The sequence below is a fragment of the Hippopotamus amphibius genome, chromosome 2 (genome assembly GCF_030028045.1).
Source record: "Hippopotamus amphibius kiboko isolate mHipAmp2 chromosome 2, mHipAmp2.hap2, whole genome shotgun sequence".
NCBI lineage: Eukaryota > Metazoa > Chordata > Mammalia > Artiodactyla > Hippopotamidae > Hippopotamus > Hippopotamus amphibius.
Window position 1 is genome coordinate 149,941,057 of NC_080187.1, and position 24,739 is coordinate 149,965,795.

Here is a 24,739-nt window from a genome sequence, read left to right on the forward strand (position 1 = left end):
TTGATCTATTTCCCTATCCTTGTCCTAAAATCACACTGTCCTAAACTAATGTAGCTTTACAGTAAATGTTGAAATCTGATAGTTCAAATCTTCCTCTTTTTTTTTTTCAACATTGTCTTGGTTATTTAGGTCCTTTACATTTCCATATATATTTTTTGGAATCAACTTGCCAATTTCTACAATAACCAGTTGAAAATTTTTTCCAAGATTACATTGAATATTACACATTGCTATGTTTAAAATGGATAACCAACAAGGACCTACTGTCTAGCACAGGGAACTCTGCTCAACGTTATGTGGCAGGCTGGATGGGAGGAGAGTTTGGGGGAGAATGGATACATGTACATGTATGGCTGAGTCCCTTTGCTGTGCACCTAAAACTATCACACCACTGTTAGTCAGCTATACTCCAATACAAAATAAAAAGTTAAAAAGATTACACTGAATAGACTTCTTTAACAGTCTCCCAGTCCATAAATGCATTATATCTCTCCATTTATTTATGTTTTCTTCAGCTTCTCCTAATAATGCTTAATAGTTTTCTGCAGAGGTTTTGTACATCTTTCCTTAAATTATTGCTATCTTGATATTTTTGATGCTTCTGCAGATCACATCTTTTAAAAAGTCTCTTATTATGGAAATAATTTCAACACGTACAAAATAAACAGCATAGTTTAATGAACTCCCATCACACAGCTTTCATGCGACTCAACATCCTGCCATTCTTGTTTCAAATATACCTCTGTTCACCACCCACCTCCACTCAGTTATCATTTTATTATAGTTTTTTATTCCCGAGGTAAAATTTACACACATTGAAATGCACATGTCTCAGCTGTACAAATTTTACAAATGGATATTCTCGTGTAAAACAGAGCCATGTCCAAATTTAGAACATTTCCATCGCCCCAGAAAATTCCCTCATACCTTCTTCCAGTTAATCTTCCCCAGACCCCAGAGCACCACTGTTGTGATATCTTTGTAACTTTAGATTAGAATTGCCTGTTTTAGAGCCCCATATAAATGAAATTATACACTACAAACTCTTTTGTGTCCAGCTTCTTTCTCTCAGCCAGTATCTGTTACATTCCTCCACTTTGTTGTGTGTAGTTCATTGCTTGTTATTGCAGATTAGTTTTACATTGTATGGATGGATAAACACTCTGGTTAATCATTCCTCTGTTGATGGACATTTGGGTTGTTTCCCTTGTTTGGTCATAATGGGTAAAGCTGCTGTGAACCTTCTTGCACCAGCCTATTTCGGGGACATATGCTTTCATTTTTCTTGTGTAAATACCTAGGGGTGGAGCTGCCGGGTCAAAGGTTTCCCCTCTTCGACATTATGATGAAAAGTTTCAGGCATATGCAAAAATCGGGAGTGTTTTATATAGTCAATGAAAAGTTGTGTATGCATCAAAACTTGTATACCTACGCTACCATTAATATTTTACTCTACCGCCTTTATCACATAACCATCCATCTTTTCCTCACTCTATCCATTGATTAACCTATTTTATTTTAGGCAATTTTCATGTTAACTGCAGACATCAGTACAGTCCTCCCGGATGGTTCAGCGTACATATTATTAACTAGAATTCAATATTTGCTTATAGTTTTTCGTTTGGATGTAAAATTTATAGTCAGTTAAGGGCACATGAAATTCTTCATGATGTGTGTACACTTGCTCCATCTTGATAATGCATATGTCACCCGAATCCCTATCAAAATATAGGATATTGCCATCACCCCAGAATGTTTTCTTATCACCTTCACAATCAATCCCCACTTTCATCCCTTAGAGGCAACCACCCTTCTGATTTTTTTTTCCACCATAGCTTAGTTTTGATTGATCTAGAATTTCATATAAATGGATGATACAGTATTTACTCTTTAGTAAGGCTTTTTTCACTTAGCATAACATTTTTGACGTTCATCCCACTTGTTGCTCGTATCAGTGGTTCATTCTTTTTTTTTTCTATTACTGAGTAGTGTTCCATTTATATATGCACTACAGTTTGTTTTTTCAGCATCCTGTTGATGGGCAACTGATCTGTTTCCAGATTGGGGCCATTAGGTAAAAAGCTGCTAAGAATTTACAAAACGTTGTGTAAAAACATGTATTTTTATTTTTTTCTTGAGTAAATTCCTGAGGAGAATTGGATGTCATATGGCAAGTGTACTTTTTTTTAAAATTTCAGCTGGTTTTTTAAAAAAATTTTTTTATTTTTATTTATTTATTGGCTGTGTTGGGTCTTCATTGCTGCGTGCGAGCTTTCTCTAGTTGTGGCAAGCGGGGGCTACTCTTCGTTGTGGTGCACAGGCTTCTTGTTGCTGTGGCTTCTCTTGTTGCGGAGAGCATGGGCTCTAGGTGCGTGGGCTTCAGTAGTTGTGGCGCACAGGCTTAGTTGCTCTGCGGCATGTGGGATCTTCTTGGACCAGGGCTCGAACCCATGTCCCCTGCATTGGCAGGCGGATTCTTAACCACTGTGCCACGAGGGAAACCCCAGCAAGTGTACTTGTAACCCTAAAAGAGAATGCCAGCTGTGTTCCAAAGTAGTTGTGTCATTTTACATTTTGACCAGCAAGTCATGAGAATTCTGATTGCTTTACCTCCTCACCAGCATTTGGTAAATGCTATGTTGTGTATGTGCAGTAAAATGTACATGACATAAAATTTATTATCAGTGATATTTAGTATATTCACAATGTTGTGCAACCATTGCTACTATTTAGTTCCGGAACATTTTAGTTACCCCAAAAGGAAACCCTATACCCATGAAGCAGTCATTTCCCCTTCTGCCCCCTCCCTCCAGTCCCTGGCAATCGCTAAAATTTTTTTTTTTTTTTTTTCTTGGGCATGCCACATGGCATGTGGGATCTTAGTTCCCTGACCAGGGATTGAACCCACACCCCCTACAGTGGAAGTGTAGAGTATTAACCACTGGACCACCAGGCAAGTCCTTGCTAAGATGGAACCTTACAATATGTGGCCTTTTGTGCATGGCTTCTTTCACTCAGCATGATGTTTTCAAGGTTCGTCATCTTGTAGCACGTCAGTGCCTTGTTCCTTTGTGTGACTGAGTAATGTCCTGCTGTATGGATGTACCACATGTGTATCCGCTCATCAGCTGATGGACGTCTGGATTGTTTCCACCTTTGGCTATTGTGAATAGTGCTGCAATGTACACATTTTTGTTTGAACATCTGTTTTCAGTTCTTTTGTGTATATACCTAAAAGCGGGATTGCTTGGTCATGTGATAATTCTGTGTCTGCTGTAGATATTTTTTGTAGATATTCTTTATTAGATCAAGGAAGTTCTCTTCTATTACTAGTGTGTCACCTTTTTAAAATTCAAAATGCATATTGCATTTTATCAAAAGTTTTTCTATCCTTCCTGATTTGATTTGATCATTTCCCTTTTTATTATATCAATTTGGAGAATTATACCAAATAATTTTTAAGATACTAAATCAACTTTGAATTCTGGAGTTAGCTCAACTCCGTCATGATATGCATACATCAGAATAGCTTGTAGCCTCTCTGCAGTACCACTGAGAATCAGTAACTGGCCCTCTGGGAGAAATGGCCGCAAATGCTTAGACTCACCTCTTTGGGTTTCCTCCCCATCCTTTATCTGGGCCAAATCATATTTACTGCCTTCCTACCTCGCTCTTGCCTTGCTTCTGGTGAACAGGTGTTCAGGTTGTCCTCGGTGTTCAGGTCCACCGTTAGTAGACATGGAGATCCTACTTCTATATAGTCTTCAAAGTCTAGTGCAAATGCCATCTCCTCTTTAAAATGCTTCCCTACTTCATGATCTGTATGCTCACCCCTTCTCCTCCTGTCTCCTTTGCCAGATTTTAAGCCCATTGAAGGTAGGGGCACATATCGTGGTTATCTTCAGATAGATCCTGTCATTATACAGTATGTGTTCCATGCATGTCTAGTGACCTGAGTGAATAAATCCTTCAAGAAAAACAGAAAGCAGTAGAACAGGAAGAGCCATAGAGATCACTAGGTCTTGTAGGGAAGTTTTGTGTTTTTTTTTTTTTTTTCTTTAGCAACAGAAACCTTTGTCCGATTGAACTCCTATACAGAACCCACCAGGTAAGACATACAAATGGAGGTGTGGGCATTGGGGAAAACAGAACTTGGATCCTTTTTTTTTTAATTTTATTTTTTGGCTGTGTAGCATGTGGGATCTTAGTTCCCCGACGGGGATTGAACCTGAGCCCCTGCAGTGGAAGTGCAGAGTCTTAACCACTGGACCACCAGGGAAGTCCCAGAGCCTGGATCCTTTAACTCCCCCTTTCCCCAGCAGGTGTCCTCCAGGCACATTCTCCTGAGCTGCAGACCCACTGGACCGCTCCCCTGAATATTCCGTTGGTACCTCCAGCATGTCCTGGGTGGCTCTCTTCCTCTCCACCAAATATGCCCTCCTCTTGGGTTTCTTACCTCATCGAGTGTGTCCTTTACCTCCTCCATGACTCCAGCTTCCTCATTCCCTTGTCGCTAGTCACAGCGGGTCTGCTTCTTGAATGCCTTTCATCCATATTTTCCTCTCCATCATCATGATCTCTGCCCTAATTTGGGTCCCGAGCATGTCTCTGCTAGTAACACAAGCATTACAAAATTACAAAAGCATCCTAACCAGCCTCCATCCTTTTGTGTCCTCTCCCATCCAGACTCTCCACTGTTCCTGATATGTTCTTTTTATTATTATTATGGTTAAGAATTTTATTATAAAAATTATTATATCTCCTGCGAAAGTTCAAATGTTACAGCAAGGTGCAAACATGCCACTTGAGAAACAACTGATACTTCCTCCCTTCCAAGAGTCCCGTTCCCCGCCCCCCGCCATCCCACAGAGCTCTGGTTTTGACAGCAAGCACCCTGCCCACACAGAGTGGCTGGGGTCTCTGCACGTGCCAGGCAGAGTGAGAGCCACCTGCCCGCTGGCCTCTCCCCTCGGTTAACAGCCAAGGGGAGAATGCAAACCTCAGCCCAAATGGAGAGACATTTAAATACGTTTTATATAAAATACAAAGAAATCAGCATCCCAGGCAACATGATTTCCACTCCCCAAACTCTCCCAGACTGATGGGTTTGTGGGGGAAACAACCCATCAAAAAGTATTCTGCTGAAGTCTCAGCATTAAAAAAAACAGTGCCGCTATCTGACTGAGTTGGTGCCTTGCTTCAAGCCCCACTATCCGCAGGACAAGTACGGCTCCTGTTAGCCCCTGACCACGGCTTGCCTTTCTTCCCCTGGTTGTTGAGGCTCTGGTGTTGTTGGGCTCTGGCTTACACTGAACTTGCAGTTACCCCCAGCTTCTGTTCTCTTTCCTACCCCATCTATCCGTGCCTCCTTCTCAGCCTGGCAAACTCCTACACAGGCTAAAGTGTCAGCTCCATTGTCATCTCATCGGGAGGCTTTCTTTCCAAGTCGTCCTGTGTCCCCCTCCGTCAGAGCATTTGGCACATGGGATTACGATGGTCATGCATGTGGCTGTCTCCTCCGCTAGACTGGGAACAGCTCAAGGGCCAACATCTTCCCTCCCAAATCTCCAGCGCCGACCTAACGGCTGTCACAGACAAGGGATTTCTTAAAATACAGAGGACGTGTATCGCAAACGAAACAGACGCAGCCACGCTGATTTGCAGGTGCTTCCCCGTGAGGAGTTGCTGTTACCGCTTGCCAGGGGCCTCTGGTTTTTCTCAATCCAGGCCAAACCTTTGGTAACGGGGACTGCAGCGCTTTCCACTCCAGAGAGGCAAAGGCTTCTGTTCCTTTGCTGCAGTCCTACCTGGAAACACGAGGTGGCGCTCCGCGGAGCCCTATGGAGGTAGGTTCCGGGTGATCCACTGCCAAGCCCCGCAGCAGCGGAGCCCGGATAATCCAGAATCGGTGACAAGACTGACGCTTCACCTGTTTGTTATGATGCATAGAGCTAACAGATGTTTGCATATGTTCATTTATGTGCATGTATGGATTTAAGAAAAACTAAGTAGCATTTTATCTATGTATTTTGGAATCAGACAGTGCTGGGTTTTACTCCTTGCTCTGCTACTTCTAGCTGTGAGAACAGTCAAGTTCTAGGTGTCAGATTCCTCCCCTGTAGAATAGAGTTAATGCTTCTTTTATTTATTTATTTGGCTGTGTTGCAGCATGCATGTGCAGTCTAGTTCCCTGACCAGGGATCGAACCCAGGCCGCTGCATTTGGGAGTGTAGAGTCTTAACCACTGGACCACCAGGAAAGTCCCTAGAGTTAATACTTCTGTGAGCTTTAAATGAAACGAGATTTGCAGGGCTCCTGGCATCATTCCTGGCACATGCTAGATGTTTGAGAAATATTCATTTTTCCCTCTTAAATGTTTTTGTATCACCTTCTATGCCTCCTTGACACTCATTGCTTTCTTTTTTGTTTTTTATCAGATCTTTATTGGAGTATAATCACTTTATACTGTTGTGCCAGATTCCGCTATACAAGTGAATCAGCTGTGTTTATACATATATTCCCACATTTATACATATATCCCCTGCCTCTTGTACCTCCCTCCCACCCTCCCTATCCCACCCCTCTAGGGCATCACCTGTCATTGAGTTGATCTCCCTGTGCTATGCAGCTGCTTCCCACTAGCCATCTATTTTACATTTGGTAGTGTGTATATGTCAATGCTACTCTCTCACTTTGTCCCAGATTCCCCTTCCCCCACTCTCCGTGTCCTCAAGACTGTTCTCTACATCTGCGTCTTTATTCTTCCCCTGCCACTGAGTTCATCAGTACCATTTTTTTAGATTCCACATATATGCGTTAGCATATAGTATTTGTTTTTCTCTTTCTGACTTGACTCTGTATGACAGATTCTAGGTCCATCCACCTCACTACAAACACTCATTGGTTTCTATTTTATTTTTTAATAGCTTCTATATCTGTCTTTTTGCACTTATTCTGGTCTGGGGACTCCTTGAGGGCAGGACTTGTCTGATTTTTCTCTAACTTCAGCACCCAGCTCAGCGCTAGGGATCTAGCAGGTCTTTGGTAAATATACCATGAAATGATGATGACTAAGTACAGTACTCTTCCCCCACCCCAGGGTCCTCTTCCTAGGCCAGATAAAAAACCCAAGTTATTCAGGTCTAGGTTTGTGGCTATTTTTGGATAAAATACACAATTGAGAAAATCTGGTAAAACCTGAACTGGTACTTTTGCTGCCAGTGACCCCAGAGGCTTGTCTGCCGCACACACCATCTGGAGAGTCTGGAAAGCATGCCTGCAGTCCTGTCATTAGAAAGGCAGCCCTTCTGGGCTGTGAAGAGGCGCACAGCTCCTCAAGGTAGACACACAATCACTTGCTGTGGGTAGAGCCAACAGGCGTCACTTGCCACCCTGGCTTGTTTGGCAGAGAGGACACAGAGCCAGAGAGGGTGGGTGGGCTGGGGTTCCCCTCCTTCTGTTTGGGGTTCTGAGTCCCAGTAATCCTGCCAGCCCTTCTATTCCTGAGGGAAGAGGTTCAGGCATCTCCCTGGGAGTCCTTTCCTAGGCCTAGAAGGGAGCAGTACATGCCTTTGGGCTTGTCAGCCCAGCCAGGTTGGCAGAGGGGAGAGAACCCAAGTTCCCTCTGGTTGAGGGAAGAACTGAACAGGTGACCCTGAACTACGAACAGTTCAACAGTGAGCAGCTCCACTGGGAGGCTTCCTTAAAAACCCCTGCCTTGGCCAAGGATTTGAATTTCCCCCCGTTTGTGACTTTTTTTCTTTGTATATGTGATAATTCATCTCTTGAGAAATGGGAAGTGGGAATAGAAGATTCTGGAAATTCCCCAAGCTTTTCTAATGCTGGAGCAGTATGGCTGTTGAAGCTCTCTGTTGCAGGGATGGAGATGGGGACACCAAGGATGACAAAAGGAGGGAGTTTCCTTTGGAAGGTACCTTTTATTAGGCTGGTTACTTCTTGTGGTTGCCAGAAAATGAAGGTCATAAAGACCCTCAAATTCAGTGGAACTTCTATTTAAAAAAAAAAAAAAAAAAACTTTTTTAGCATGGAAATTTTTTCTTTTGGGTGGGGGGCGCACCATGCACCATGCAGGATCTTAGTTCCTTGACTGGGGATTGAACCCATGCCCCCTGCACTGGGGGCACAGAGTCTTAACCACTGGACCACCAGGGAAGTTCCAGCATGGAAAAATTTTAACATACACAAGATAAAGGGAGTAGAGAACCCCCATGTGCCCCTCACCCACCTTCACAAATTTCCAACATTTTGCCCAGCTTGTTTCATCTCTCTCCCAACTTTTTTTCTTTCCTTTTTGTTAGAGTAGAAGCTACTCAACTTATTTTAGGAGGCTAATAAGTGCTTATAAGGATCTAAGATAAGAACTGAAGAATTTATGGAGCTAGGAGGGAATCTGGAAATGTTTTGGAGTCTTCCCCGGCGGTCCAGTGGTTAAGACTCTATGCTTCCAATGCAGGGGGTGCAGGTTTGATCCCTCATCTGGGAACTAAGATCCCACCACATACCATGCAGCATGGCCACCTCGCCCCCCCCCCCCCAGCCAAAAAAAAAAAAAAAGAAAAAGAAAAGAAAAGGAAATGTTTTGGTTCAACTTTCTTAGGTTACAGGTGGAAAAACTGAGGCCCAATGAAGAAAATGGACCAGGAAACCAGGCCTCGGAACTCCCAGCATCATGGACTCTTCCAGCTCCAGGCAATGAAAGGCCAAATTTCTTGTGAGGGAGGGAAAATGTTAGGAGAACTCTGAAAGACCCCAGACTCCTTAGAGCACAATGAAGCAGCTCACATTGATAAGGAGCTTCTGAGTTTGTGAAACACCCTCGTTTTGATTAGTGCTTTGGTCCCCACAACATCTATAATGGTAGGTGTTATCATTCTTAACCCATAGGATACCAAATGTAAAATAGAGAGCTAATGGGAAGCTGCTGCATAGCACAGGGAGATCAGCTTGATGCTTTGTGACAATCCAGAGGAGTGGAATAGGGAGGGTGGGAGGGATGCTTAAGAGGGCGGGGATATGGGGACATAGGTATACATGTAGCTGATTCACTTTGCTGTACAGCAGAAACTAACACAACATTGTAAAGCAACATACTCCAATAAAGATGTATAAGAAAAAGAAAACCCATAGGAAATTCTGGAAGGTAAAGGGATTTAAGTTAGTGGTAGAGTCCGGACTAGCATCCAGGTCTCAGAATGCCTTTTCCAGCCCAGGGCCTTTCTCTCAGCTAGGCTGTGTCCCCGCTGGAAGGTGGGGTGCTTTACTGCTAGGCCCCTTGCTCTCTGGACCCTGATGGCCTTGGGCCTCCAAGCCCTAATTATGGCCTCACCTTGAACAAGAAGAACCACAGAGACGGTGACGTTGTCAAGGGAGGGGATCTGTTCTCTTGATAAGATCCGCTCATGGCTGATGCCACTGAGGCTCCTGACTCAGGCCGGGCTGCAGGGAGTTCCCCGTCAAGCAGGAGCATCTTCCTGCTTCCTGGTGTGGCTCAAGGTGGTATAAGCAGAGCAAGGGGTAGAGCGTTCCAGAAGCCTTTGGGCATGAAGGACCACAGGCTTGATCTGGAGCGGATCTTCCTTCTCCCGCACTATCCGCTGGGCAACGTCTTGAGGGGCAGCAGCACAGCCCTTCAGGTAAAGGGAGGCCTTGCTGGGGCTTGAGAAAGCCACTCCAGCCCTGCCCACGCTGTCCTGCAAGATGCTGGGTTGGCCAAACATTTCGTTCGGGTTTTTCCGTAAGCTCTTAAAGAAAACCTGAATGAGTTTCTGGCCAATCCAGTGATACTATAATACATTCACACATGCTCTAAGCCCCAAATGCCTCCCTTTCAAAGTCCTGGGGCACAAGCAGAGCCAACAGAGGAGGGCCCTTAATATGAGTGAGGGAGCAGGTGGAGGAGCCCTGTGCCAACTGAGGGCTTCCTGAGGGCAAAGTCCTGCGCTAGGTCCTTTCCCGCTGCTTTGGGGGAGCAGGGGAGGAGAGTAAAGCTCAAAACACACCCATCATAGCAATTATTCGGTTAGGAGATTTCTCCGAGGTCACAGCGTTGGAGAGTGGCCCAAGCTGCAATCAGAGCTCCGTGCACTCTGGCTCTTCCCACTCTTGCCACCTGGCCCCCAAATGCGGAATGTAGATCCCCTCCCCGTCTGCCTCAGCTCCCAGGGAGCGAGGCTGTGCCACCACTGCTGCTTGAACACGTGCCCGGGGCTGCTGTCCTTGAGTCTGTCTCCTCCTGCTGTCCATCTCCCAGAGCCCCACCAGCACTCACACGCTCCTCTTGGCCCATCTGTCTCTACCTCTGACCTCCATCACCACTTCTCTTAGGACAACTTCTTCTCTATTACTTTATTTAGTTCTTTATTTTTTTGCAAAATCTTTCTTTATGAACCACTTGACTCCGGTTAAACCACTGAGATTCTTTAGGCCCAGTTCCCTCTCTCGTGTGTAAAATGAGATGTTTGGACCTAAGGACACGTTTTCCAGTTCCCTTCCCTCTCAGACATTCTGTGATTCTCAGAGAGAAGCCCCTCACCTCTTCTGTGTTACTTTAGCCCAAGGTTTCACATATATTTGCCAAGACTTTTAAATTTCCAAGTGAAGATGCTCACTGAAAGTGATAAATTGGATTATTGTTGCCAATTGTTCACTCCTTCCCTGTAATGTAGCCATAAATCCACACCTTTTTTCCAGACAGCTTTACAGAACTTCCCACTGGAGTAGGCAGAGTATATTTCCCTGCCTCATTGGGGTTTGGCTAAGCTTCGTGACTAGCTTTAGCTAATAGAATGTTAGCAGTGGTGACATGAGTAGAGATTTTATTTTTAAATTTTTATTGGAGTGTAGTTGCTTTACACTGCTGTGTTAGGTTCTGCTGTACAGCAAAGTGAATCAGCTATACGTATACGTATATCCCCTCTTTTTTTTTATTTCCTTCCCATTTAGGTCACCACGGAACGCTGAGTAGAGTTCCCTGTGCTATGCAGCAGGTTCTCATTAGCTATCTATTTTATACATGGTAGTGTATACATATCAGTCCTAATCTCCCAATTCATCCCACCCCCTCCCTTGGGGTTTATGCATTTGTTCTCTACATCTGTGACTCTATTTCTGCTTTGCTAATAAGTTCATCTGTATCATTTTTCTAGATTTCACATATAACTGATAACATACGATATTTGTTTTCCTCTTTCTGATTTACTTCACTCTGTATGACAGTCTCCAGATCCATCCACATCTCTGCAAATGACACTATTTCATTCCTTTTCATGGCTGAGTAATATTCCATTGTATATATGTACTATATCTTCTTTATCCATTCCTCTGTCGATGGACATTTAGGTTGCTTCCATGTCCTGGCCAGCAGCTATATAGGGCACACTTTTCTCACAACAGACAGCAGAAGCCCAAGAGGCCACACCAACACTCCGAAGCATATTTAAAACCTCTACTCACTACAGCACTACTTACAATATATGTAGCTGCTGGTCCCAGAATAAGAGGCATGTGGAGCTGATGGGCATGTGGACCCCCTGCCCTGATGACACCATTCGAGTCCCTGGATGCAGCTATACCTGCACTAGATATACCAATAAAATTCCCTTTTTTGTTTGTCAGTGTTTAGTTAGCCATTGCTGTAATAATGCTGTGTAACGAACAATTCCCAAATCTTATTGGCCAAAAAAGAGAATTCTATTGGTTGACATAACTGAAAAGTCCAGCAGTATATCTGTTGCAGGTCTGGCTGGATTCAGGGGCTGGAATGGTGTCATCGAGGCTCTGTCATTCTCCAGATCTCAAACAGGCTTTCTCCTCTTATTTGTGGAGTCAATCAACAAATACTGATGGAGTGCCCTCTATGTTCCAGGTGCTGAGGTTACTGTGGTAAAGAGAGGCTTTAATGGGAGAAACAAACAATAAAAATGGAAGCAAACAAATAAGTAATGTAGTGCCAGGTAGTGATAAGAGCTATAAAGTAAACAAGGTGAGGAAGCAAACCATGCAAATACCTGGCGGAGAGGATTCCTAGTAGCACGGAGCGGTGAGTGAAAAGGCCCTGAGGGGTAGGATGTGCACGGTGTGTACCAGGTGTGGTCAGAGTGAGCTGAGCAGCCGGAAGGGAGGCAAGAACTAGGCAGAAAGGGGAGGGGCCAGATGGCCTGGATTCTTGAAGGTATGGTACAGAGTTTGAAATCTTGTTCCAGTGTTAAAGGAAGCCATAACAGGGTTTTTCAAATAGGAGAGTGTCATAAAATATAATACATGTATTCTTTAAACCTTGACTCTACATAAAATGTGTGTAAAGTGCCATTTATTTATTTATTTATTTGGCTGTGCCAGGTCTTAGTTGTGGCATGCGGGTCCAGGGATCGAACCCATGCCCCCTGCATTGGAAGCGTGGGGTCTTAACCACTGGACCGCAGGGAAGTCCCACCAGTTTTTCTTTTCCTTTCTTTTTTTAATAAATTTATTTATTTGTTTATTTATTTATTGGCAGCATTGGGTCTTCATTGCTGCACACGGGCTTTCTCTAGTTGCGATGAGCAGGGACTACTGTTCGTTACAGTGTGCATGCTTTTCATTGCGGTGGCTTCTCTTGTTGCAGAGCACAGGCTCTAGGTGCCCCAGCTTTAGTAGTTGTGGCACATAGGCTCAATAGTTGTGGCTTGCGGGCTCTAGAGCGCGGGCTCAGTAGTTGTGGCTCACGGACTTAGTTGCTCTGTGGCATGTGGGATCTTCCGGGACAATGGATCGAACCCGTGTCCTCTGCATTGGTGGGCGGATTCTCATCCACGGCGCCACCAGGGAAGCCTCTGCCAGTTTTCCTTAATACAAACTTGTAAATAGACTTTAAAGTCTGCTTTGAAATAGTGAGGTTGATATTTGCAATTCAATATGCTTCCATTTGCCTAATAGCAATCAAGTATTTAATCTTTAATTTGGGGGTTAATCAAGCTAGCTTATGGGTCTCCCCTCTTATAGCCAAGATTGATGATGGTACAGTTACGGAAAAGTCATCAAAAGTCAGACTGCTTGCAAAAGCCAAACACTGTCAACACTTTCCCAGGAGTTCATAACAATCTAGCTTTTGCCTTAGGTACCTCGTGTCCTAAATGACACCACTAGCAACACCACACAGGACTGATTTCAAGGTAGTATCAGAGATGCCAATAATGGACGTTTTTCCCATTATGGTCAATTTGTGGTTTACCTTCTTAATACATGTAAAGTAGTTCCATGTATGTGTGTGTGAATGCATGTGGGAGGGAGTGGAGGAAGAGAGAGAGAGAGAGAGAGGAAGAATCAGTAAAATAAAAGCATATCTTCTGTTATTTTATAAGGTAAAAGAATTATCTGTTATCTGTTGAACTTGACATCATTTCCATGTACTCATACTTTCCTGCTCTCCAAAAAGTTAGTCTTCTTTTCCAATGAATATATTCTTCATAAAGTCAAGTGAATGGTCCAGTAATTCCACTTATGGATATACTATATCCAAAAGATTTGAAAGCAGGGACTCAAACAGATATTTGTACATCAGTATTCATAGTAGTAGTACTGACAATAGCCAGAAAGTGGAAGCAATCTAACTGTCTATTGTTAAGTGAATAAACAATATATGGTCTGAATAATATGGGATATTATTCAACCTTAAAAAGGAAAAAAATTTTGACACACACTACAACATGGATGAAACTTGAGGACATTACATTAAGTGAAATAAGCCATCACGAAAGGACAGACATGGCATGATTTCACTAATATGAGGTACTTAGTGTAGTCAAATTCATAGAAACAGAAAGTAGAGTGGTGGTTGCCAGGGTCTGGGAGGAGGGAAGAACGGGTGTGGAGTTTTAGTTTGGGATAATGGAAGTATTCTGGAGATAGGGGTGACAATTGCACAATAATGTGAATGTTGTTTAATACCACTGAACTGTATTCTTTTTTTAAAAAAAAATTTATTTATTTGGCTGCACAAGGTCTTAGTTGTGGCACGTAGGATCTTTAGTTGTGGCAGGCGGGATCTAGTTCTCTGACCAGGGACCGGTGCCCCCTGCAGTGGGAGCACAAAGTCTTAGCCACTGGACCACCAGGGAAGTCCCTGAATTGTATTCTTAAAGATGGTTAAGATGATAAACTTTATGTTATGTATGTTTTACCACACACACATACACACAAAAGTCAAAAGGGTTTTCTGCTCCAAAATCTTGCTAAAACCCAGATCCAGCATAAGTCTGTCTGCTGCAGACACCACCTGCCACCTCATTAAAGTGCAATTTGTTCCAATAAACCTCAAGGTAAGGCCTCAGTTAGGAACTCTTATTCCGTCTTAATAGCGCTGACAATTATTTCTTTTACTTTTTACTCTGAAGGTTTGCATAAACAAGTGTTTAAATATTAGGTAAGCAAAGTCACTTGTGTAAACCTCATCTCTGCTAGGAAGTTCACTGGAAAATGTGATCGCAGGCATGAATTTCTTGAGGCAGAATGTTTAGTGCAGAAGCTCCAGAAGAGATTTCTTCCACAGTCACAAAAGTACAACCCATTCCCCACCAGCAGCTTCTTTGTCCCCAGCCAGGCCCAGGCAGCCTTCTTTACACAGGGCATTATTTCAGTGACCTTGAAGACCAAGCCCTCCTTTTTGCAATCTTTAATGCAAGTGTCAATAAGGAAACTCTGTGTTTCAGAAGGCAAGTTGTCCATGTCACTTTGAAAGCCATAGAAACACTACACTTCTGTAATTCATACTTTTGGTCTAAATCATCATATCACGTTTTTATATCCAGCTCCATCACTTGCTGCAATTAAAGCCGGAAATTCTGATACAAAAATTTCTCTCCACAGGTTTCAAGCCTTCTGGTGTTAAGTGCCCTTGGAGAGAACTACCTCCTCAAGGAGGCGTCTAAGAGGCTGCCTCGGGCTTCTGGTATACCTGCCAGGTACCGTGGTATTCGATGGGAAAGATGGTGATTTTCTCCTAGAAGTTCATCTTCCACACAGGTGGCAGGTATTTTTGTTTCAGTGGACTCAGAAAACTCCTGGAAGATCTTCCTCTTGCTCTCACCTCTTACCTGCCAGGCTGAGCCTCTTCAAGGGGGAGAGGTGACCTGCCATAGCTGGTGGTTAGGTGACAGTAGCAAGCAGTGGGTGGACAGAGAGAGTGATGGCTTGAGAGATGGCGGAGGGTGGTGAGTGCAAAGTGTGTGGAAGGAGCTGGTGGTCCTGGGAAGTGTAGACTGCAGGGCAAGAACGGAAGCAGAGACATCGGTTGGGGGACCACTGTGTTTTTTAGGCAAGAAACAGCGGAGGTTTAGACTAGGATTGGTGGCGGTGGACATGGTGGGACATGGTCAGATTGGGGAGATATTTTGAAGGTAGAGTTCTGAGGCTATGCTGATACATTAGATGTGGAGTGTGAGCTCTAAAGAGAAGACCAGTGTGGTCCCAAGTGTTCTGGGCTGAGTGGATGGTGATACCTCTTGCTGAGATGAGGACCACCGTGAGAGGAGTAAGATAGGGGGCATGTGGGAAGTTGAGAGCTCAGTCTGGGCATGATGATGTGAAGTGCCTATTAGATATTCAAAGGCAAATGTTAGGTTGACAGTTGGGTACACGAGTCTGCAGCTCAGAGCCTGCTGGAAAGATAGACTGGGTGGGAAGAAGTTCCAGAATTCCGTGTTCTGGATCAGACCACACCACTCCATCCCTGCTACAGGTATACTGTTAGGTGTGAAAGAGAGAGTCTAGAAGGCTCTTTGACGCCCTCCACTTTTGCACTGGCCAGAGGAAGACGGCCATGCCTAGACATGGACAGTTTGGGTGGAATTGTGAGGATAAAGGGCTAGTTGGAGTGAGTTCAAAGGAGAATAGGATGGGAGGAAATGGAGACAGAAAGTATAGAAAATTCTTTCGATGAGGAGAAAAAAATGTGGTAGTAATTGTAGGTAGATGGGAGTCAAGGGAGGTTTTTTCTTCTCCTTTTAAGATGAGAAGAATTCCTAAACGTTGATCTTGCTGATGAGAATGACCCAGTAGTGAGGAGCAGATTTGCTGGTGGAAGAGACTGTGGAGGTAATTGCAGGAGCAAATCCCAGGTGAGAGGGGCAGGATCTAGTGTCTTTGCTGCCAGGGAGCAGAGGGAGCAGGAGGAGAAGACCAAGGGCAATCCTACCCAAGCCATATGGAATTGTACTGCCAGGAAAGTGCAATCCTATGGACCATAAGAATGGAGGTTATGAGACCACCGTCCCATGCTGGGAAGGAAGAAAACCTGATACTCACTATGCATCCAACTCACGGCAGCCACCGTTCACCCCACTCTACCAGAAACAGTGTTTCTCAGGAAACTTTAATCCTGACCATTTTCCAGAATGTTTGCAGTAGAGCCAAAGCCTGTTCTTCTCCTGCTGGCACTGTGTTGGGGAAATACATTTGTTTTGAAGTCCTTCCACGTAACAACTCTAATTTTGACAAAAAGAAGAATTTGTTGGAAGCATTCTGAGATGTCTTAGATGCCTAAACGTGGGATGGAATAGTTGGAAGCGAGGACTGGAAGGGCCACTAGGACCCTCTCCGCACCTGTCAGCTCCCCTCCTTTCTGCACATGGACTTCATTCACTTTTACCAACTGCCTTTCCAAAGGGAGAAGTGTGACCATGTCCCAGACTCCTCTGGGAAGTCCTTTCTTTCTCCTCTAGGCTGAACTTTCCTGTCATTCAGTATTATGGCCCTCATTCTGCATTTGAATTTTCCGGTGCTTTGTGTGAGATCCCCTTACACCTGCGTTCATGAAACTAAAGACCCAGCGCGGGGCTTGGCATGTGGTGGGCGTGCCATGAAGTTTGTTGAGCTGTTGGCCAAATGAGTGGCTGTTCGCGGTTTGCATTTTGCTCTTTGGGGAAATCTGAGTTCTTGCCTCTCCAACAGAAAATTGCCCTTAAAGGGCCAGTTTCACTTGCTCTCACCGAGCACACTTCTGCTTCCTTCATTTGTGTTTCGTCTTGTTGCTGTTTCATTTAGGGTGGTGGAAAGTCCGAGGCCCTCTGCCCAAATCACTTGAAGGACCTATTCAAATAGGCTTTTCTCTTGTACTTCCCCCAAGATGACATTTGGGGAAAGAAAAGATAATTTTACTTTTGCTTTTCCAAGGAAAACTTAACAGGAATATTAATATAGTTTCAGCCACAGTATCAGTCTAGCTGTGAAGAGGGCTGTTTGTTGAATACTCAACGTTGCTGGCCACGATGAAATAGAATCTAGTCAACATGTGTCCTGCATGTGACAGTCCCTGTGCTGGGCCTTCTGAAGAAATCAAAGATAAATAGGTAGCTCTCTTCCTTTTTTTTTTTTTAATTAAAAAAAAATTTTTTTACAATAAACTGCATATATTTAGAGTGTACAATTTGGTATCCCAATCTCCCAATTCATTCCCCCTCGACCCTCCCCACTTTCCCCACTTGGTGTCCATATGTTTGTTCTCTGCACCTGTGTCTCTATTTCAGGCAGCTCTCTTCTGAGGAGAGCTACCAGTCAAGGGCACCAGATAGCACCATAGCTGCCATATAAGACACGCCAGGGGGTGTGTTATTGCGTGGGCACAGGGTCCCGCGGGAGCACACACTGGGATTTCTCCTGGCTCAGGTGCATAGGGAAGGCTTGGTTTGACTGGGCCTTGAAGATGGAGAAGGTTTGGAGACCCTTGGGTGAAAGAGGAAAGCCACTGCTGTTGGAGATGGCAGGAAGAACAAATTCCTGGAGCCAGGAGGGCACCCCACAGAGTCAGGGCAGTGGGGCAGGACTGGGGTGCGAGGAGGTGGAGTCAGAGCCTGAAGACCCTTCTAGGGGTTTGGGCTCCTCTTCACAGGCCACAGGAAATCCTTGGAGGATCCTGATCTGGCGAGCAGAATGAGCAATGGGTATTCAAAGTGAAATGCAGAGAGGGTGAGGGAAGACAGGGCTGAGCACCCACCTGTCCACACAGCTGTGTAGAAGGGGTGAAGGACAAATCAGCACATTAGGACGTGTTGTGCTCAGACATTCTATCTTATGTGGGCCTATCATTTTCATCTCCCCCTGGCTTTGCCTCCCCACTCTTTCCTCCTCCATCTCCTTTGTGGCCTCTACAGCCTTAGTCAGAAACCCCACTCCACAAGCCACATTCATTGACACCTCCCGTCTTCCCTCCCTGTTTCTCACCTCCCTTGGTTCACGACTGGTTGTTCTCTCCAGGGCCCACTTTCAGCCTTGTTCCCAAATACAATAGTAGAATTGGGGGAAGTCCCACCTGCTTATTGTTTTTTAAATATATATACGTTTTTAAATATTTTATTTATTTATTTGGTTGCGTTGGGTCTTAGTTGTGGCAGGCAGTCTCCTTCGTTGTGGCACGCCAGCTCCTTAGTTGCAGCATGCATGTGGGATCTAGTTCCCTGACCAGGGATGGAACCTGGACCTCCTGCTTTGAGAGCACAGAGTCTTAACCACTGCGCCACCAGGGAAGTCCCCCACCTGCTTATTTTGCTCATAGGATTTCCTGGAAGTTCGTCTCCTTGGATAAGAACCAAGCTCCCACCGGGAGCCCTGTCACGCTGGGCTACTGGCTTTTTGTGACAGGGAGGGAATGCGGCTCCACTGTGCTTTCTGGTTATCAAGGCTTGGCCCCACCAGCCAAAGCGAGGTGACGGGGGTGGGGTGGGGCACATAGGTGGCTCCTATTTACCCCCTCCCTTTTGTGTTACGATGGTGTTCCCACTGAAGACCATTGCTCTCTGCAGAGAATTTGCCCTGGCCAGAGCCTTGGAAAAGGGAAGTAGTCATGACTAGCTCAGAGGAGCTAAAGAGTAAGCCACTGTGGGAGTTCCCCTGCTCCACCTCCTCTGAAGCAGCCAAAAGCCCAGCAAGTTTCCGCCTAAGGTCTGCCTTTGGAGAAAAGAGAAGTTGACCTCGGCAGCCTCTCCCCGAGGTCACGCACACAGGACCCTTGTCCTGGAGCTCGGGTTCCGCTGGCCCTTCATCAACCAGGGTGGCTTCAGGGTTCTTCCATCGTCTCCCCATCAAAACTTAATCTTTGTCAGTCATTGCAGGAGGCAGACTCGTGAGATAATGAGATCTCTGCAGTTGGGGGAAGAGATTAAATGAGGTCCTTCCAGGCAGTCGTGCCTCAACCCACTTAGAAGACTTCTGTCTTCAGAGGGTCCAGTCCAGAGGATTCTTAGCCCTGCAGTAACCTGAGGATGGCAGAGGTGGGCAGCATGGCTTTGAAGTACCTCCTGGATCACCCCAAGATTGGAATTGCCTCCCTGCTTTTCCAATCCAGAGGATTATATGAGGGTGACATTGGTTAAATCGTACACCATTGTGTCTGTAAGTGACCTTGTGTGTGAGTTGCACATTGTGGCAATTTTGAAACATGGCTGCAAATTCTTTTTTTTTTTTTTTTTAATTTGGTTGCACCAGGTCTTAGTTGTGGTTCACAGGCTCCTTAGTTGAGGCTTGTAGGCTCCTTAGTTGTGGCATGCGAGCTCTTAGGTGCAGCATGCATGTGGGATCTAGTTCCCCCACCAGGGATCGAGTCCAGGCTCCTTGCATTGGGAGTGTGGAGTCTTAACCACTGCACCACCAGGGAAGTCCTGGCTGCAACTTCTTGACACTCTTCTTATCAATAAAAGTGTCTGTTTGCTTTCCTTGAATTTGGGCAGGCATGTCATGACTTCTGCCATAATTCTACCATAGAGTATGTAGAAATGATACTCTGTGAGTTCTAAACTGAGTTACAAAAGGCCATTCAGCTCCCACATTTGTCATTGGAACGCTTGCTCTTGGGACCTTTAGCCACCATGTGAGAAGTATGACCAATCTGAGATTGCCACGCTGGAGAGACCACACAGAGAGATCCTGAAACTACGTGAAGAGAGATGCCCAGCCAACCCCAGCTGTTCTAGCCACAGCTGTTTGAGACATTCCAGCTAAACCCCAGACATCATGGAGCAGAGACCAGCCATCCATTCTGAGCCCTGCCCAAGTTTCACATTCATGAGCAACATGTATGATTATTGTTTAAAGCCACTTAAGTTTTGGGAACTGATTTGTTAGAAAGCAGTTGGAAAGCAATAGCAACATATGTGTATAGATGTGGCAATTTATGTAAACACCACGTATAGAAACGAGTTGTAGTTCACATATATGTATGTGATAATAATTCCAACATTGCAGCCCCAAGTACTTTACAAATGGAAGAAGTTGTTAGTTATTAGGATGCCTCATACTCTTTTTTTTAAAAAATTAAAGTCTTTACTGAATTTATTACAATATTGCTTCTATTTTATATTTTGGGGTTTTGGCTTCAAGGCATGTGGGGTCTTAGCTCCCTGACCAGGGATCAAAACTGCACCCCCTGCACTGGAAGGCAAAGTCTTATTAACTACTGGACCACCAGAGAAGTCCCCGCTTCACACTGTTCTTATTCTTATTCTCATGACAAATACTAGTAGTTCCCTCAGTCCTAGCCAGGACTCCACGCTTCTTCAGTAGAAGATTCTGAACAAAATGAGTATAGAGAAAACGTTCATCAGGCCATAGGTGCTTGTTAGGTGTGCACGGATTTGGAAAATCATTTGTATCATCACCACCCCACCCCCATCCATCTGCACCCCTCGGTCCACAGATCAGTGTCATACATGGGCACTTCCAGACTCTCAGAAGCCTGGCTCCATGGCCTTAGGATGCGTTCTAGGAAGGGTCCCCATAGTTGAAGCTCTACTGCTGCAGCAACTTCCTATAATTATTCCCCCTGCAGTTCCTTTGACTCCCTGTAATGTGGCATAGTTTCTGCTAGACTAAAAATTCTTTAGGGGCAGAAAGTTTCCTCCAGCACATAACACAGACCCTGGAACTCAATAGCAGCTTAGTGTGTGCTTATGGAATAATTAAGTACACACATAGTTTCCAGCTGCCACCCATTCTGGCTGACTTCCTCAGAGTGTACTCAGGTGAACCCCTGATTTCATAGAAATCTCCTCATGGGGACAGAGCTGCTCAGGGAATAGGGAACCATGTGCTTGTCCTTGTGGCCTGGATACTGGACCCTGGTGAATGCAGACCCAGAAGACAGTGACACTGAGAAAGAAGTCCTCTCTTTGTCTCCACACCTGATTCGCGGTCAGCTACTTGTTTTTGTCCCACATTTTCCTCCACCTCAATACACCCCCCCCTCCAGTCTTTTTGTACTTTATATACAAATAATTCTTTTTTGGAAAAGACTTTGTCTTTCTCTCTTTCACCTATCCTTGAAAAGTGATATTTTAAAAATGTTTATTATTTATTTATTTATTTAGGCTGTGCCAGGTCTTAGTTGTGACATGTGGGGATCTTCGTTGCAGCATTCAGGATCTTTTTTAGTTGTGGCATGCAGGCTTCTTAGTTGTGGCATGCATGTGGGATCTGGTTCCCTGACCAGGGATTGAACGTGGGCCCCCTGCATTGGGAGCTCGGAGTCTTACCCGCTGGACCACCGGGGAAGTCCCCAAAAGTGATTATTTGGAAAGGCTCCACAATAAACAAAAGCAGGCTACAAAATTTTATTTAAAAATTTTGAAAATAATTCAGATTTACCTTTTCAGATCCAGAAGATCAGGAATATAGATCCATAAATGTAGTTGGCCCCAGTTGGGACATCAGTGTGTTTCATTTATTCAACAAAGGTCAACTACCTGGCTTACCTGGGGTCCAGGCTTGAACACTGGCAAGAGAGACAAAAAAGGTAGACCCTGACCTTGGAAGGCTTAATTGCAACTTTTAAACCACACGCTTATACTATTTTTCCAGAAATGCTCATCACCATGGGAATGCAGTTGGGGGAGAAAAATCAAATTTCCCATCCTTGTGGTGGTTCTTATGGTGCTTGACAGTGATTTGAAGAGAGAAAGCCACTTGCACTTGGCTTCCTGCTCCGGTGGGCCAACAGGCATTGTCCAGGAGGGGAGGGGAGGGTTTCCTCAGGGGAGATCCTAGAGCAGGGGTCTGACCACGTGTCTGTATGCTCCTTTGTCCTATACAGGTCCCTTGGCAGTTTAGAACTCCACGGAGAACATGCCAAGAGAGGATTAGATGTGTGAGAGATTTAGTGAAGATTGACTGTGCGGGAAAATGGGGAGGGAGGTATGGGAGGCTGTCAGACCACAGCGCAGGGCTGATCTGGCAAAAGAAGACACAGAGGAGGAAGGAAGATTGTGCAAGAAGTGTCTCAGCCTGGAGTGCAGTGTAAGCAGGTCTTCACAAAGTTGATGGAAAGTCACTGAATCGAAGTTACCTTTCAAAGGAGGCCAACCTACAGGAATTGCTCTTCCTATTCCTGCCTTGCGTGGTCATTGACTGGGGACAGCCTGTGGGTAGCACGGCCTCAGTGCAGTCTGGCAGGCGGTAGATTCAAGACCCAACACTTGGGGCCCTTAGTCAATTACATTCCCATGGTGTGAGCTCTGAGAGGTGCGTTTTCATGTTCACCACAAGTCCCTGTGAAGCAGCACCTTAAGCAACATCTCTCCCTTCGTCCTTAGCCCTTTTCAAATAATTTAGAAACACATGGAATTTTTTCCCCCTGTTTGCAGCTCTTCAGAGACACTGATGCAAAGAATCAAAGTTACTCTGTATGTGGATAGGAAAAATTTCTCCAGGGACCCTGCATTGTCTGCTTTCTCCCACCCACTACTCCTGCCTACTAGTGACACTGGCTCCTCAGTCGACAGAAGGATGCAGCCAGCAGACAGGGATGTGGTTCCCTAACTGCCTTAATTGCCATGTACTCTGGTGAGGAGACTTGAAATCCGCCCCCAAATCCTCAGTGCTCTTCTTAGCCAGTAATTTCACCGTGTCTGCCAACTGTTTCCCGGAATTTCTGCCAAAGCTAAAAAAAATGACAGATTTGCATTTCACTTGAAACTGTGCGCTTTAGGAAGTTATGCCCTTACCGGGAAGCCCGATTTCTCATTAGTCTGTAAAAGAATGATGGGGAACCAGGGCTGACTAAGCCCCCACATTGTGCCAGGTGTGGTTCCAGGTGGTACTTGGGTCGTCTGTTTCATACCTCACCGCTCCGAGGTCAATGTGTATGGTCACATTTTACAAACCCAGGGCACATAGTGAGTAAGAAAACACGGATTTGCATAAGACCAAGGCCAGGTCCTCCAACTCCAAGTCTAATGTTCTTTCTGGCTCCTAATTTCTATCCGTACGTTGGACAATTTGGATGACTTAAGAAGAGGAATTGGAGGTATCAGTTTATAGCAGGATTTTGTCTTCTGTTAGAAGTTCTAGGGTTGTGAAGATTAAAGTAATTGAATTATTGTGAGCAAAATGCAGTTGAGAGAGCTTGGAACACTGTGGTCACACCTTGAGTGGCTGTGACCACAACTGCCCTGATGATGCTAGTACCTGAAAGTCTGGGTCAGAAAATCTATCCTAGGAAGATTCCTCTGGGTTAAGGGGTCCTCCTAATCAACTTCTTCTATCATCCTGGTGCTCAGGAGTAAAATATCAAGCTACTAATTTCCTAGTGTGACTTTTTTTTAAAGCTTTATTTATTATTGTATTTATTTTTGGCTGCATTGGGTCTTCGTTGCTGTGTGTGGGCTTTCTCTAGGTGTGGCGAGCAAAGGCTACTCTTCATTGCAGTGCGCGGGCTTCTCACTGCGGTGGCCTCTCTTGTTGCGGAGCACGGGCTCTAGGCACTGGGGCTTCCGTAGTTTTGGCGCATGGGCTCAGTAGTTGTGGTGCACAGGCTTGGTTGCTCCGTGGCATGTGAGAATCTTCCTGGGCCAGGGCTTGAACCCATGTCCCCTGCATTGGCAGGTGGATTCTTAACCACTGCACCACCAGGGAAGTCCCCCCAGTGTGACTTTTAAAAATTTTTTAAAAAGTATTTATTGATTTTATTTATTTGTCTGTTTTTATTTTTGGCTGTGTTGGGTCTTAGTTGCGGCATGCAGGCTTCTCTCTAGTTGTGGCCCGCATGCTCAGTAGTTGTGGTGTGGGGGCTTAGTTGCCCTGCTGCGTGTGGGAATCTTAGTTCCCCGACCAGGGACTGAACTCGAGTCCCCTGAACTGGAAGGCGGATTCTTAATCACTGGACCACCAGGGAAGTTCCTCTAGTGTGGCTTTTTAGAGGATCTCTTATGTTTAAGGCAGCCATAAATACTAGACTGTTTTGACATGAGACTGGACTTAGGAAATGAATAACAGAAAGGAAAGGGATGGAGAGACTTGAACCCCTTTATTTTTATCTAGGAGTATCTTGTGTTGCAGTCTTTAGATTTGTATGTGTTTAATGCCTAACCCATTGCTTAATGTTCTTGGGGAACATATTTTTCTTTCTTGATTGTACATTTTTAAAATCTGTGTTCCTGGTAGTTAAGCAATAAAAATTTTCCTGAAAAAAAAAAAAGAAGAAGGAGAAGGAGAAGAGGGAGAAGAGGGAGAGGGAGAGGAAGAGGAAGAGGAAGAGCAAGAAGGAGAAGGAGAAGAAGTTGTTCTGTTCCAGGGTAAATTGGAGATGAAGAGCAAAGGAGATACATTATTCTCCCCTCTCCCATATCATCCTACTCAAGGACCAAAGTGTCAAGGGCAGAACTGCACGAGCAACACTTGAGAAGCCCTGTTCCCTGTTCCCTGGCTGTTTGCTAATCTCTGTTCCAAATTTTCATTAATTCGGTTTAGCCACTGGGCTGCA

The 24,739-nt window shown here is 44.9% G+C and overlaps 1 protein-coding gene and 1 pseudogene across 1 annotated transcript in view; one reads left to right on the plus strand and one right to left on the minus strand.

Moving 5' to 3' along the window:
- Nucleotides 1-24,739, plus strand: part of BCL2A1 (BCL2 related protein A1) — a 58,739-nt gene that overhangs the window by 23,971 nt on the left and 10,029 nt on the right. The window contains exon 2 of the mRNA XM_057723375.1: nt 14,863-15,025. The gene's annotated coding sequence lies outside the window, so the exon portion shown is untranslated. The remainder of the gene's footprint in view (nt 1-14,862; nt 15,026-24,739) is intronic.
- Nucleotides 9,474-19,071, minus strand: LOC130844547 (ribonucleoside-diphosphate reductase small chain-like; annotated as a pseudogene).